The sequence below is a fragment of the Canis lupus genome, chromosome 17 (genome assembly GCF_011100685.1).
Source record: "Canis lupus familiaris isolate Mischka breed German Shepherd chromosome 17, alternate assembly UU_Cfam_GSD_1.0, whole genome shotgun sequence".
NCBI lineage: Eukaryota > Metazoa > Chordata > Mammalia > Carnivora > Canidae > Canis > Canis lupus.
The window spans coordinates 9299391-9312403 of NC_049238.1; positions in this window are offsets into that span (position 1 = coordinate 9299391).

Below are 13013 nucleotides of genomic sequence, written 5' to 3' on the forward strand. Positions count from 1 at the left end.
GCTCCAGATCCACAAGCTCTGTCAGAGCTCAATGGAACGTTGTTATGAGCTGTTTCCAGAATTCCTTCCATCCCCAGCTTCCTTCTGTTTGTCCCATCTCCTGAACACTTGGGTTATTGGCTTTCCACTCTGGAACACGGCCAGCACCCAAACTGGGTGTGTAGCTTGAAGAATGAGGGTGTGTGAAGCATTTCAACAAATTGTCCCATCTTGAAGGGTTTACTGATGAAATAGGGTGTAGTGAAGGGTGTCAAGGATACAAGGAAGAGAAACCAAATGAACAAGTACTGAGTTTTAAAATAATTCATGTAGCTTTATATGAAGATTTATGCACACACATTATTGTCTAAGTATAGTATGTATGTATGCGTGTACATATTTTATGCATTTTACATATAAATGTATTTCAAATTATGCATTTATCTCTCTGCTTTGTATATGTATGTATCTATGTACATCTCTATATGTATATGCATCTGAACATGTACATAAGTGTATACTTACATATATATTGGACAAACATATTACATACATAGCATGCACTAAGCGTGCCTAGTTCTGATTAGCTTCCTACATAGAGTTATAGCAAAGCTCATTCATTCGCATGAATATACATAAATTCTGCATGCACAAATGTGTAATACTTCATAAACATGTACTTATTTGTGTGCATATTTTTGTATGATGTACCTATCTCTGATTATTCATATGGGTAAGCAGGCGTACACGTTTTTCTATGTATGCCGATAGACACACATTTGCATGTAGCTTTATCAAGTCCTAGATTTAAAATATGTAACATGGGTATTTTTGTACAAAAAATATATTATGGAGGAAACTCAAGACTGTGTTTAATAATTTTTTTTATTTCCAAGAGTGTCTGGGAAAGTATTTTGCATAGAGTAGGCACTCATGAATATCTCTGTTGATGATATCTTTCAAAAGAAACTGCATTACTGTGAAGCTAATGCTAATTACTGGAACAAATAAACCTAAAATTTCAGTGGGACACTGGAGATGTAGGTCCTATCCTGCTCCTTGGTGATGCTCATTTCCTTTTCTTGGATTTGGTTTGTTCCTCTTTAACATGAGGGTGTTGCATGAAACAGCTCCAGATTCTTTGTTAGTGATTACATGCTTTGCCTTTTTATTTTTGGCAATCTTTAAATGGACAGCCAGACTCAGCCTTGCAACGCTTTTAGAAATAGAGTAGCATGGACAATGAGAGAAGAACTCTGAAGTGCAATTTCTTTTGCAGACTCTTATTTGCGATTAGTGAGTTCTTGAACAATCCTGCTGAAGACAGTGACCAATTCAACTGCAGTTCCTGAGGTTTTTGATGGAAAGAGGTCTTAAAAGAACCAACCATGGACATTCACTAACTTGCTGTTGTGCCAAATTCTGTGTTGTTGGAGGAATGTAGATACAAAGAGGCAGGAGAAAGGTGATTCCATTCCTATGAAGTCACTTACTAGGTCCTTTTAGAAAGCCACCTGGATTTTTCTCATATGTCAGATAAAGATTATGGTAGTGCTCTACCTACACATGGAGATTTGGCACAAGAAAGAAATGAGATTGTCCATAAGCTTTATAAGATTCCAAGTGATTTTGTTGAGATGATGATGATAATTGACATCTGCTGTTCAGGTTTATAAAATGTAGTAGTGAGGCAAGGCAAATACTTTCAGGAAGTGACTAGAACAATGGTAAACCTCAAATACAAGTGACTTCAGTCTTCTGGAATAATAACAAATGCTGGGCAGAGGCTTTAAGGTCATGATAAGAGAGAATGCCATGGGATCCATGGCCAAGGAAGGCTTCTCAAGGAATCCTGGGTTGATCTGTGCCTTGAGACTTGGAGATTTTCATCCATGGGGAAGTGAAGATACAGTGAAACCCAGAGAGTGAGTTCTCAGGCACCTTGACAGTCTGGTATCCACTCGGACACCTAGACTGAGTTTATCAGAGATGCTGGCTGCAGAAGCCTCTGGAAGATTTTGGGCTAGACCAAGGGTTCTTGATTTCTGGTCTGTGAACTCTCCAAGAGGTCTAGGGATAGAATTTGGGAGTTTGTAAGTATAGATGGGAAAAATCACATCATTGTTTTCACTAATTTTTCAGCTAAAATTTAGCATGTCCTTTAATTATGAATGTAGGAGATAAATCATAGTCATATTTACAGTACCTAGAAAATCAATAGATATCACATTTATTTTTATATCCTATTACAGATGTTGTAGATGTCTAGAAATTCATACCCATTGCAACTTCAGAATTCTTTTTTTTTTTTTTTCAACTTCAGAATTCTGATATGTACTAGGTTGCCATTAGATTTTTAAGATGTAGGCAGCCCGGGTGACTCAGCGGTTTAGCACTGCCTTCAGCCCAGGGCACGATCCTGGAGACCGGGGATCAAGTCACATGTCAGGCTCCCCGCATGGAGCTTGCTTTGCCCTCTGCCTGTGTCTCTGCCTCTCTCTCTCTCTCTGTGTGTGTGTGTGTGTCTCATAAATAAATAAATAAAATTTTTTAAATAAAAAAAAAGATTTTTAAAATGTAGTATGTTAAAGAAACAAATATTAACCATATCATACATTTATTTTAATATGAATACATGTATTCCAACATAACCGATTTCCTTTAAAATCCTTGTCTGTTTTTTTTTTTTTCCCCTTTTAAAATATTCCAAGAATGGATTCAAAGATTCCACCACACTGCTAAAGGAAGTTCATGGCATGGAAATAGTTAAAGCACCCTGGACAAGACAAAAAAAGATATGCAACATGACCAAGGACCAGCTGAACCATAAGTCAGACTTGGGCTTGAATTGTGACATCAGAGCAGTGATGCTGGGCATTAGGTACTAGGAGGTGGGCAAGAATGGGATGGGAGGGAAATGATAGCAGCAGAAGCTAGATATTGGGACTGAGAAAGGATCGGGAGAGAAAAGCATGGGATCATTGATTCAGATTAGTGCTTGGACAGGACCAGTGAGACTAAAAAGCTAAAAAACCTTCATTATATTTGGTACAGCACTAATTACAACATCGAGGCCAACCTGACTGAGTAGATGTCAGGTGCTAGGTTAAGAATTTTACACGAGTAAACTCATTTAACTCTGACAAGCCCCGAAGCTCAGAGAGGTTAATTAAGTTGGCCACAGTCATGCAAGTAGAAAGCAAGGGTTTAAACCCAGGGAGTCATACATACACTGGGGCTTATTAAAAGAACACAAAATAGGCATCATTCATTATAAGCAAAACACAGAGTCAATCCCAGAAGGCTGGAGCCCAGGGTCCATTTCTTATGAGAGAGAGGCCCCAGCAACACTTTTCAACTCCACATGCAGGAAACTATGTCCTGATTCATCCCTTATTTATAAAGGGGAAGAGGTTACAGCCAAACAAAGGGGCAAGCACAATCCCACTTGTGGAAACAGGCAGGGACATTGGAGTCTCTGAGTTGGTGGAATGTACTGGGCATTTTGAGCCTTTCCTCAGCAGAGCCACTTTCTGACATTTCATTGGGTGCTTTCCCTGAGTCACTGTCAGGAGCGCTGAAGCATCCTATGCAAATCCAGAGAGTTCTTAATTGGAGTTGACCACAAGAAGCCCCAATTAACTCTGTGGGGGGCAAAATGAGGAAGGAGGTTCTATGAGGTCCTATGATGATCACTTTGTAACCCCTTTAAAAAACAAAACAAATAAAACAGCAACAGAAAAAAAACAAAACAAAACCGTTAGACTAGAGTGCATATTTCAAATCAAGCAGCTAACTCCTCTCTTCTGTTTTCTCTTTAAAGTTTAAGACAGTGTGAGTTGGTGGTGAAAATGGCACCCAGATCCCACCAACCCTCCTTCCAAGCAAAGCAGAAGAGAAAGGAATTCCCAGGATCCTTCTTATCCAGAGAGGTGGGGAACTCAGGCTAAGGTGTGGACATTCCCAGAGATAGGGAGGACTAGTAAAGTATCAAGGTCTCTATCAAACTTTACTAGACACTTGAATTCTTTCTACAGCGTGTTTTATGACCAGAGATGAAAGCACATTTATTTGAATTATTTAGATGTCATACAAGTTGCTTTTTCTAAAGGTGGCCCAGTGTATGCTAGACTCTATCCCTACAGCACTTCCTCCACCATGTGAATTCGTATTTCTCTCACATAGCTCCGCTTTAGTGCTGTGATGCAAAAATAATTTTAAATCATTTTAAAATAATTTTAACAGTGATGGCAGAACGAGTTTGTGAATAATTCGATGAACTAGTTGAGCAGTCAAGGGAAGTCCTACAAATCTCCTCCCTTCCTGTCCCATCCCCTCCATTTCCTTAATTACTAATATTTTTAGTTTTTTCAGGTCTTACTGGATCAAACACAAAACGTAAGCAATGTTAGTTCAAATATTGTGTAATTTAATCCCATAATGGATGTGAATTTTTACTCTCATGGCCTAGGGTGTGGCATTTATTAGGTTCATTTTTTGGGGGGAGGGGCATGTACTCTATGCTTTCATTTAATCTTCATAATGACTATATGGATAGATATCATCTCAGTTTTACAGATAAGAAAAGTAGAACTCAAGACTAAGAGTCCTGCGTGAGAACATCCACCCGAGTAAATGTGAAAGCCAGGTTTCAAATGCAGGTTAACTTCTCTCAAAATCTACACTCCTTACACTGCTATACTCTATCTACCTCTTAGATAATTTACCACGTTATTTAATAATGCTTACTTATTTGCTTCCTATAGGATTTTGGTGTCCTTATGTACAGAGAATATAACTTATTCACATGTGAGTACTCTACGTCTGGCAGAATCCTTGTGTGCAAAGTGAACACTTAGTAAATAAATGAATGGATCATCAAATGAATAAAAATAAGCATGATTACTTCATTTAGTCTTCTGAATACTCTATGTATTAAAGAAAAACTGGAGAATCCGTTACTTTCCTAGATACACGTGTTTGAATAAGATAAGCAAGGCTAACTACATGGAGAGTTGCAGGATTTTACCAGAGATGATGACGGGATGGTTAGAATCTGTTGTTTTCTGTCTTAAGGCAAACCAGGTGATCAATCAGATGAGATGAGAGAGGATTCTTGGAAAAGGGATCTGAGAGGATGCTGAGGTCAAAGAGAGGATGTAGAAGTTGAACCATGGTTCACACAAGAACTGGGAATGACTCCAAAGGAAAGGAATTCCAAAAGAAATGAATTTATTTCAATATCCTTAGAATTCCATTGCACTATATGAGCAATATTTGGAGAAAGGACAGAAGGGAGAAAGGGAAACATAAAGCTATGTTCTCCTTAGATATTCTTTGTTAGACAGTGGAATATCTGGAATGAGAACTAGATGTTGAGTCGGAAAGACGGGTTCAAAACCTGTACTCTGACATTTATTAGCTGTAGGTCAACCACTCAATATGTCTAAAACTTTGTCATCTGAAAAATGTCTAAAATTTCATTTCTCTCTGCCATTTTTAAGATGGATAATATTCATCTTAAAATTGAGTGAAAATTAAATGAGATACTCATCATGAACATGTCTAGCATAGTGTCAGCCACATACTAAATGTTCTGAATGTGTTTATATAGATAGCCAAGAAAAGCTCTGCTCTTCCTAAAACAGCAAGAAAGATTGGACCTTCTGTGTCCCCAGTGATCAAAAGTTGAATCGCCTTGGCAAAAGGCTAATGTGAAACAAATGTAGATGAGAAATAGATTTTGTTAAGCAAGCTCTGTTCTTGAGGGAGTGTGGGGGTGCCTTTTAAATCCTTTCCCACCTGCATCCAACACAGGTCCTCAGAGGGGTGGTGATAGCCTGGACAATGTACAAGAGACAAACATGGAAAGATAAAAAAGATGAGCCCCAGTTCTCTAAGAAATTATAACCTGGTGAGTCATGCAAATATTTAGTGGGTGTTTTTATACATTTGGGAGGGTGTTGGACATGCCCAATTATATGATCAGATACCTAATGTATTGTTGAGTTTCTTCTCCATTGTAAGTACTTCCACATATATTTTTTTTTTTTTTTTTTTTTTTTTTTTTTTTTTTACTTCCACATATATTTTATCATTCAGTTTTCACTGAAACATTGCATGCTGTAATGTCTATCCATGTATTTAGATGCCAAACATGGAAACTCAGAGATTAGATAATGGTTTCCAGTTATAAAATTAGAGAGCAATTAAACACTTTGAAAATTAAAAATCCTTTCTGTATGTAAAGGGTAATGGTGAAGCATACCAACACCAAACTAGGAAAGTATTATTAATATTATTCAGTTGATTTGGGGAAGTAAGTATTTCCTAAATGTTCTCATTGGAAATCATAAAATGACAAAATTAAATAAAAAATAAGACAGAAAGACAGAAAGAAGGAAGAGAGATTAAAACTTTATAATTAACTGGAACTAGGGAATGTGAACCTCAACAATAATAGTTTTAAAACCATTATTTTATATTAAGTAGTCTTTCATTTGAAATTATCTATTCTGACATGATACCATGTTTAAATTGATTCCATATTCCCTACCTCTCTTCATAAACCATAAATTCCTCACTTATGACATCTTTATTTTGATTCTTATTTCAAGCACATTTTTCAAGATCACAGATGTTCTGGTTTTTAAGATCTTTTATCATGAGAATCATTTCATTGTTGTTGTCTTTAGCACGGTGACTTTGCTGGAGATAGAAAAGAATTGGGTCATACAAATTTCCTTTCAAATCTCTGTAGAATTTTTTTCTTAATTGTATGCTAGTTTCTAATATTGCTGAAGCAATGTCTGGATCAGAAGAATTTAATCTCCTTTTTTAGTAATCTCAGTCTAGAAACTTGATTTGTGGTATGCTTCTTTATCCTTGAAGTTTACTAATTTGATCAAAGTATGCCTTGATCTGCTTCCCCCCCTTCAATACCATGAATATTAGTATATTATAGATGGTATAGTAAAATCCAACAATGTCTTGCAAAAATAAAAACATTAATTCTCACTATCTGATCAGACCATTGGTTTGTGGCTTTTCTATGGGTCAGTTGACCGCTGCTGGCTCAGGCTTACCTCCCAGCCCTGAGCAGGACACGTGGCCTGGAATCCAGGCTAAAATAACCTCAGTACCTGGAGCATGTCTTTCTTAGAAAGGAGGTTAGAAGTTCAAAATGGTGACTGACATGTGATGCTTCTTCAGACCTTGGCTTGGAATAACCTATGTTCTTATGGGTCAGAGCAAGTCCTACAGGCAACCTTAAAGTCAATGAGGTGGAGAAGTATTCTAAGAGTATAGAGATAGGAGTGGGTGGGGAGGATTTGAGTCTTCTTTTATTTCAAGAAATGTATACTCACACACATACATAATATATATTATCTTTAGAATTTTTTTCTAATTTCTTCTGTGATCTCTTTTTTTTTAAGATTTTATTTATTTTTTATTTATTCACGAGAGGCAGAGAGAGAGAGAGAGAGAGAGAGAGAGGCAGAGACAGAGAGAGAGAAGCAGGCTCCATGCAGGGAGCCTGACGTGGGACTCGATCCCGGGTCTCCAGGATCACGCCCTGGGCTGAAGGTGGCGCTAAACCGCTGGGCCACTGGGGCTGCCCTGTAATCTCTTCCAGATCTTGGTTAAGAAGATATCCAGTGGATCTCCAGGGGCTGGTCTTCATGTCTGCCTGTTACCTTTGATTATTGTTTATTTATCTTTCCTTCCCTTTCTCTGCCATTTTCAAGGCTGAAGCAACTACAAAATAAATCATTGAATAGACAAAATTGAGAGTTGTGAATATAAAGAAGTAGCAGGCAAATTTGTCATTATTTTCCAATGGAAGATATAAAAATCTTCAACTTAAAAATTGAAGAGGAGCAACTGAACATGTTTTATAAAGCTTTGGTTGTTGTAAGTTTGTTGGTAACAAAATACCTACAAATTTATAAGTTTAATCTTAGCAATGATAATGATGTGGTAAATGACCACAGTTACAGTAACATTGAAACATGACACAACTAGATATTAGCTTAAATACAAGTATTTGTAGTCTATATGAACAAAAATGTCAACCTTTTCAGATAGATGTACAGAAAATTTGAAAACATGGTTCTTGCAATCTCAACATTGTAAAGCTGCTCATTCTCTCTAAACTAATTTTTATATTCAACCTAATGGAAATAAGAATTTTAATGAAATAGAAATTTTCTTTTAAATTATTCTGGAAGAATACACCGATTAAAATGCTTAACACGTTTTTGGAAATGTAAGGAAAATGATAGAAGATGCCCCACCAAATCTTTAAACCTAACAGAACACCATTGCAATGAACTAATTTTGGTTGTTGACTTGGGAGTTCACCAACAACTCAATGAAACTGAGTAAGGAATCCTGAAAGCTACACATGTTATGGGGTTGAACGGGTCATAATGGTGGTATACACATCGATAATCAGGAAATACCTTCAGGACAACTAACCTTGAGGAGGATTTGGAAGAGGAACAGACCTTTGTTCTCAACTCATTGTAATGTATGTAATAAATTCAAATTTTAATTAAGTTCATTTAAAAAATCATAAACTCACTAGAAAAAATTTGATGAATTTTTTGGGGGGATGAATATTTTTATAACAGGGTTTGGAAGACGTTTCTAAATTCTACCTCAAACTCAAAAAGTATAAAAACAAGTTTGGTAGATCTGAGTATACTAACATTTCAGACTGCTGAATAACACAAAAACACTATAATTGAGGTTAGAGTAAAAAACAAAAATTAAAATACAGTTGCAACATCTGACATCATGTGCAAACCTTTTATAGAGTGATAAGAAAAAAGGAAATTAACATTGCAGTTAAGATGGATGAAGGATTTGAGTAGACCATTTACAAAAGAAGAAAATATAAATGGCCACTAAATACACTGGTGACATCCAAACTCATTAACATTTCAAAAGCTCAATCAAAAGTTCGGCTTCTAAAAATTGTGTATCACTTACCAATACTTCCATCGTTGATGATACAATAGAAGCTCTCTTAACTTCCCCTTAACCGACTCGCCAGATTAACTATTGCTCTTGGCACACTCTACCAGGATGTTTCTTTTCTCTTCCCCAGTCAAATTGATGCCTACCCATTTAGCTGTGTTTGTTCCCAGACTTGTTTATGCCAGTTTATTTGCCATGTCAATTATTTAATTTAATTAAGTCCTTTTTAAACCAGTGAATGCAAAATAGAGAGCTTGTTGCCGTGAGTTTGAATGTTTTGGAGAGTCTCTGAAAGTGTGAATGAATTTTAAAAAACGTTGAATTAGACATGAGAAAGACAAGTCTAAAAGTTTACACCAGATAAAAGGAAACAGAAACCCTCGAGTAAGTCTGCACAAAGATGACTTCACAAGTGCTTTCAAGCTCCTGTGTTCCCTCAAGAAATTGAACTTGAAAATGATAGAGAAGGAATCACAATTATCTTTTAGGCAAAAGGAAAATAGGGATTGTCAACTAGCAATTGGACAGAGAAAAAAAAATTAAAGTCTATGAGCTATATCCAAAGATTGGTCCAAGTTTAATAGCAAATACATAAAGGCTTCAATGCTGGGAAAAACTTCATGATATCTTTATGTATCATACTAGGAATAACATTTTGGTCCAATTAACCTTTTCAAGCATTTATAAAGAGTTTCATTTTTCTATAGGTAAATTTTGGTTGGAGAAAAAAAAAAAACTATAATTAGATGAAACAGGTCTAAGTTACAAATTACCACTACCCAAATAATGGTATGGTAAGTAGAACAGGAAATACCACAAAACCAGAATTCAAAAAAAAAAAAAAAATCACATTCCCTGCCACAATTCATCTGAAACTCACAAATTGCCATTTTTTTGTGTGTAACAAATCAAAGAATCCTGCCACTATTAAAAACAAACCATTTATCATCGCCAGTTTACTGCTGTTTACAAGAATCAACAAGGAGGGATTCCAAATTACTCCAAGGAAGCTTTTACCTTTGCCCCATGGATTTACACAGTAAACTTACTTGAACAACTTCCTATCTTAACTGTGAGCTGAAAAGAGAACAGGTAAAGACCATGTTTTTTACCAGTCTCTGCCGTCCTAGACTGTTTAATGAAATGTTACTAAAAAAAATTTTAGTTAAGTTTTGGAGAAAAAAAAAATAGGAGACACAAATATATTTTTAAAGAATCATTTGAAATTAGCAACTCCACTGATATTTTTTATAATGTAGCAATAGAATGGAATAGTTTTCTCAGGACATCTATTCCTTATAATAGTAATCTGTGGTCTGAGACTGACTCTGCTACAGAAAGTCCTGAACTGTGAAACAAAATTTTAAAAAAAAAATAATTTTTTAACTGACCTCAAACCAAATGAATTATTTATAGTCTGTCTCTGACTCTAGAAGTTTCCAAAGACAGGACTTTCTATGTCTTGTTCACTCCATCGCTCAGATTGGTATTTGATTCATTAGAGATACATAATAAATGTTTATTGAATTCATGAGTAAAAAGATTGAGATACCATATTTCTAAGGTCCCTTCAGCCATACTTTTCTATGGGATTATTATTATATACTAGGATAACCATAGACTTTGGAAATGGCATAGAGTTCCCACTTCAGCCACTCTCTTGCTATGTGAGTTAGATTATTTTACTTAGGGTTTTTATATAAAATCAGTACTACACCTTTTAGACTTGTTGGTCAAATTAACTGAAATAATATATAATTTATCTGGTATACAGAATGTTCTCAATAAGTGACAATGATGGTGATGATGAAGGGGGGTGGTCCTGGTGGCTGTGGGGTGGTGGAGGAAGTGGTAGTGGTTAATGGTGTGGTGATGGTAGAGGTGGTGTAGGGATCTAAACTCTCACAGTGCCTTTGGAGAGTAGGGTATGTTTCTAGTCTCCAGACAGCACTCCCATGCTCAAAAAAGGCCACACTCTCAGAGAGGAAATTGCTCAGCCCAGAAACAGTTCTTCAGTGGGTCACATTGCAGAAGCACTGCCTTGGCGAGTCTAACAAAGGGGCCATTATTCTCATCCACAGACAACGCCAAGAAGGTGCTGGGTGGTCTAGAATACAGGAGACAGATAATGTAATGACTCCATTCATCAAAAAGTCGAGCATGCACACCAGCTGCCCGCCAGCTGGAAAGTGAAGCTCCTCTCCGTTCTGAGGATAATTTACTTCTGCTGGGGAGACTCTATGATACCCTTCACCTTAAGGGACCAACAGAATTCCAACAGTATCATGTAACATTGTGCTGACCCAGCAATGAGACTCAAAGGAAAGCAAAATAAAACAAACAAAGCACGGAGGGAAAAAAGCAGCTACCCTGGAATTTAGGAAAAAACAAACTAACAAATAATTGTAATTTCTTCTGTAAATTTGCTCTATTTTTACCTTAGAGATACTTTAGATTCTCGAGTTGATCATCCTTCTCTTTTGTCTTTGGCCACCAGGAAGTCTAATGTCAAATTTTGGTCTAAATCTAATCACAAGACAAGAGACTATGCATTTCTATATTGAGTAATTCTATAACTTTTACTGTTTTCTCCTCCAAATTTTACTTCAGCCCATGACCCACAATTATTAACTTTATTTTCTTATTTTGGATATATTTTTGAGAACATCTCATATCCTCTGCTGGATGACTCATATCACAAAACATAATGAGATCATGATTTAAAGCCTATGTAGTAAAACCAATAGGTGCTTCTCTCAAGCATAAAAAGTCACATAGTTCTTTTTCTTTTAATAATAAATTTATTTTTTATTGGTGTTCAACTTGCCAACATACAGAATAACACCCAGTGCTCATCCCGTCAAGTGCCCCCTTCAGTGCCCGTCACCCAGTCACCCCCACCCCTCGCCCTCCCCCCCTTCCAACACCCATAGTTCATTTCCCAGAGTTAGGAGTCTTCATGTTCTGTCTCCCTTTCTGATATTTCCTACCCATTTCTTCTCCCTTCCCTTCTATTCCCTTTCACTATCATTTATATTCCCCAAATGAATGAGACCATATAATGTTTGTCCTTCTCTGATTGACTTATTTCACTCAGCATAATACATTCCAGTTCCATCCACATTGAAGCAAATGGTGGGTATTTGTCATTTCTAATTGCTGAGTAATATTCCATTGTATACATAAACCACATCTTCTTTATGATCATTTTCTGTAAGTTAAAAAGCTGAGATTCAGAGCTACTTATTAAAGGCCACAAAGCTGAGAATCAAATCTGTGTGATGTAAAAACTGGTGAATTGGATCTCTAATCATCCAGCCATCTTCCTCTGATATTAACATCACACATTTATTGAATGTTTTCTAAATCCCAATTAATGCCAACTATTTTGTAGAAAAATCATCATTTAATCCCCACAACAACACTTTAAGTGGGTTCTATCCTTATTTGCGTATGCAGATGAATGGTCCTATGATTTAAAATTATTAGATACTTTATCAAATTCCTATAGTTAGAAATTGATGGATCCAGGATTTGAACCAGTATCTGTCTGAAAGCAGAGTCCAAATCTTGAACTATTGATCCCCTGTATTTTTGCCTAAATGTATTTGTCTGTAACCAATGCGTAAAGCCCAGTGTCTTGGAGCATAATCAGATCCCAGGTAAAATCCATCTGGAGTTTGTGAGGCTTTCTGAGCCAGCTGATGTTAGTTTGTTGATTTGGAAGCAAAGCTTTCCCTTCTTCTAGAAGAGCATGTGTTAACTCACACTAAAAAACACAAAGCAGTTCAGGAATTGGGTGTTGCAGTCCCCAGGGTAAAATGAAAACTACAATAGAACACGAAGAAGCAGTGTCATGGAAATAATGAAGGCTTTTTGGCATGGTTTTCTTGCAAGGAGGAAATTATTCATGAGAGAGAACGGAGGAGGGGAAGAGGCAAGATTCCACTCTTGGAAAGCACAGAGGATGAACATGACCTGCAGGGGTGGGTAAGTTAAGTGCAAAAGATCCTGTGTTTTGTAGAAGAAAACTCTGGATATAATTTTTA